Source organism: Vombatus ursinus, unplaced genomic scaffold (assembly GCF_900497805.2).
Source record: "Vombatus ursinus unplaced genomic scaffold, bare-nosed wombat genome assembly UNPS02014830.1, whole genome shotgun sequence".
Classification (NCBI taxonomy): domain Eukaryota; kingdom Metazoa; phylum Chordata; class Mammalia; order Diprotodontia; family Vombatidae; genus Vombatus; species Vombatus ursinus.
Genome location: NW_020954608.1, coordinates 3087029 through 3091477, shown reverse-complemented (window position 1 = coordinate 3091477; position 4449 = coordinate 3087029).

Genomic DNA, 4449 nt, shown 5'->3' with positions numbered 1-4449 from the left:
AAAGGGAAGAAACACTGGACCTGGAGCTAGAAGAGATCAGAGTTCAATACCAATTTCAGAAACTTATGAGCTGTGTGAACATTGGCAAGTCACTTACCTTCTCTGATCTTTGGTTTCCTCATTTATTCCTCATAATTTCCTCCCTATTCCTCATAATATAAGGACAATGATGATACCCGTTATAACAGCCTTGTGTTTGTGGAAATGTTGGAAATAGAAAGACAAAAATGAAACCGTGAGGTGCTATGGAGGTGCGTGCTTGATTTGGCATCAGATGATCTACATTCAAAAACTGGCTCAATAATTTATTACCTGTACACTCTCGGGCAAGTTAATTAACCTCCCTGGGCCTTAGTTTCCTCATCTATAAAATTAAGGGGTTGGACTAAATGTCCTCTGAAACCCTATCCAGTTCTAAGTCTGTGATCTTATGAACAATGTACAAACTTTGAAGTAAAAGAAGTCTTTCCCAGTTTCTTTAATCCTTGTGCTTTTCCTCTATTATCTCCAATTTATCCTGTCTCTATCTTGTTTGTATAGGGATTATTTACATGTTGTCTCCCCCCATTAGACTGTGAGCTCCTTGAGAAAGGGGACTGTTTTTTTGCCTTTTTATATAGTAAGTGCCTGGTATATAGTAAGTGCTTAATAAAGACTTTTTGACTTGACTTGCTATGTAATGATCAACTAGTCTTAATGAAAGAAACGTTTGTTAAATGAGCACTAGATGCAAGACACTGTGCTAGGTGCCTAAATATACAAAAATGAAAAGAAAAAACTTCACAGCTCTTGCCCTCAAAGAGCTTACAGTCAGGTAAGGGTGAGACAATGCCATCAAAAATGATTAGATTTGTTGGAAAAGTCAAGCAGAATGGTCTGAGAAAATTAAAAAAGGGAAGGATCATTTCTAAGGGAAAGGAAGTATTTGAGGGGAAGGAAAAAATAGGAGGAGGAGAAGAGAAAGATGGGTATTCATGATGAATATAGTACATGAGGCAAGCCTTAAAGAAAAGGAAGTATGGGATTTGCAATAGTAAAGATGTAGAAGTTGAATAAGATGGGATGAAATCTGGGAATTGTGAATAGTTCTGTTTGGCTGGAGCAGAAAATACATAAAAAGATAATGTTTATTTCTATAGCAAACTTTATATATGGGTATGCAACCTCCTTTGCCCAGTTCAGATAACAATGAGACTATACGAGATACCCATTCCCTCTACTCTCGCCTCTATTTGTATATACTTTTTTTTCTTGTGTACTCCAATTATGAGAAATAGTAGGATGATGAAAGGAAGACACTGGGGGATATTGTAGAGGTATAGATTACTTTGATCAGATCCCTACAACTTGCATATGAAATTCTGGTCTTATGCACATGCCTTTCAGGTGAATGTGGAGGAATTAAACTGTCCTTATCTCCTTCCCTTTTTCTCCCTTCAGCTGGGTGTGTTGCTTTATTCTACTGTAAGTTTACTTTTTACTGACCAAGTTTTATGTCTCAAAAACATCTGTGGTCAACTCAGACATGTATGTTCTTGTGTACATTTGTTTGCAGCATGAGTGTGCAGTAAGAAAGCTCTGGGTGTTCAGTCAATTGACTAGGAAGCTTTTTTAGTTCAGGTCTGGGGTCCCAGTCCTTGGCTCATGTTAGAGAATCTCTAACTGGGGACTTGTTTTATGAGATATCTATCATCTATTTGTGTTACAACTCTATAAGCTCTGAGAAGCAGAACTCAACAAGGGAATTTGAGACCTTTTACTACCTAAGACTAAAACAGCCAAACTTTTACTGCTGATTCACTGCTTCTAAAGGAGCTATGGGACCTTGGAGCTAAACCATTGGGGTAGGGGAAAGAAAGGAGAAAAGAGGGGAAAGAAGGACTAAAGAAAAAATTCCAGTCTCAGAGTTGTAGTGGGGATTTTGACCCCACCCTTTCCTGGTTTATATCTGGAAGTGAAGAGTGGGTCAACCAGGTTAATTTGCTCTCAACAGTACCACTTCCTGCTACAGCAAAATAAATGTTAGCTAATTTTTTAACTTTGATAGGCCTCAGTTTCTTTATATGCAAAATTAAGGGGATTGGGCTAGCTAACCTACAAGGTCCCTTCCCTGCTCTGAATCTATGATCTAATATTGTGAGGTGTCTCACAACAAAGATTCAGTATCTCTGGAAACCTACTCTACCCTTAGGTTTTGTAATTCTCTTTCAATAACCTATTGCTTTCCATTAAGAATGTTATCAATCCAAATGTTGGAGGGTATATGAGAAAAAAATGAAACATTAATGCATTGTTGGTGGAGTTGTGAACTGATTCAACCATTCTGTACAGCATTTTGGAACTATAGGCTATAAAACCATATATACTCTTTGACCTAACAATACCACTACTAGTTCTATATCCCAAAAGAGATTTAAAAAGGACCTATATGTACAAAAATATTTTTAGCTGCTTTTTCCTGGGGACAAAGAATTAGACATTAAGGGGGTGCCCATCAATCAGGGAATGGCTGAACAAATTGTGGCATGTGATTCTGATGGAATAATATTGTACTATAAGAAATGATGAGCAGGATGCTCTCAGAAAAACCTGGAAAGATGTACATGAGCTGATGCAAAGTGAAATGTACTGTGTATGAATTAACAACAATATTGTAAGATGATCAGCTGTGAATGACAACTATTTTCAACAATATAATGATCCAAGACAACTCTGAAGGACTTACAATGAAAATGCTCTCCATCCCCAGAGAAAGAACTGATGGTGTCTGAATACAGATTGAAGTATCCTTTTTTTACTTTATTTTTCTTGAGGATTTTTTTCTTTTTTTGGTCTCTGTTTCCTTTTACAACTATTATGGAAATGTTTTGCATGACTACACATGAATAGCCCATATAGAATTGCTTGCCTTCTCAATGAGGGAGATTAGGGAGGGAAGAAGAGAGAATTTGAAACTCAAAGTTTTAAAAACAAATGTTGAAATTTGTTTTTACATGTAATTGTAAAAAAAAATAAAATGATAAATAAATAAAAAAATTTAAATCAAAAGAAAAAAAAGAATGTTGTCAATTAAGTCTGGTGCAAAGATAAAAATTGTAAAGTTGTTAAAGTTTGTCCTTAACACCTCCAGTCTTTGCTTTCTGTGTCCTTTGCACCTGGTGCCACGCTGTCCTTCCCATCTCCATCCTTACCAAAACCTCAGAAAAGTATCTGGTGTCAGTTTTCATACCTTATTATAAATCTGAGGTGTACAGCTTATGCTATATCTTTCAGGGGCATTATTACTTTTAAACTTATCTCTGATTGTAAGATGAAAGGCATTGCCCCCTGTTAAAGGAATTTCAAGCATTAACCAGTATGTGGGAGAGCTAAGGGGATAAGGGACCCTTCCCAAAGTTCTCGAAATCATACCACTGAAGGTGGCTAAGTACTGCTTTGATGAGAACAGAAACTGTCTCATTTTTATCTTTGTACTCCTAGCACCTAACACAGCACTTCAAAGTTCAGGCCAACCACGTCCAACTCCAAGGGCTAGTGTCTCTTCTCAAATTAACTTGCATTTATTTTGTACTTAAATATTGTACCTACCACGACAGACTATAAGATCTCTGAAGGTGGAGACTATTTCATTTTCGTCTTTGTATCCCCAGCATTTAAAAATACTTGCTTGATGCTTATTAAATATTTGTTGAATTGAATGATGAAAAATGACTGATATTCAAATAAGTATTAAACTGATGTGGATAAAATAAGCTCTGTTCTCAACCTGGAATTATCAGAAACAATATCCAAGGTTACTAGGAGTCACCCCAGGTACCACAACTGGTTCTCTAGAATGGAATATTGAAAAGCAAGAATAGGAGTCAGGAGACCTGAGTTCTAGTCCTGATTATACCACTAATTAAATGTGTAACTTTGGAAAAGTCACTTAGTTCTCTGGGCCCTCAGTATTCTCATTTTTTTTTAATTAAAAACAAAAAGCAGGGTGGAAGGGAATGTTGTTGAACAGGGTAGGGTTGTTAATGCCCCTTTAGTTCTAAAATACTTTTGAGTCTATAAGCCCCGGACAACTTCATATTTCACATCAGTACAGGGAGAAGTAGTGGAATGGAGGCAGGCGGGGGAAATATTCCCTCTCCTGACTCATAGTAGGATTTTAAAGATCAGCATATTATTAGCCTTCCTTATTGCTTATGTTTTCTCCCACACTAGCTTTTCATGGTAGAACCATATGCAGGATAAGCCTTATTCATCAGGGAACAGTTTCTGAGTTAATGTGAATTCCAGAGATTACAAGAGGCATGTATGTAGACCCTTCATAGGGCATTTGGTCCCTGGAAATTATCCTTCGTGTTTTCAGCAAACTGATCAATATGTGAACTACCTCATATGACCTTTCTGTCTTTTAAAAAGTAGGCAAATGGCACTGAAATGGAATGAGCAACATGC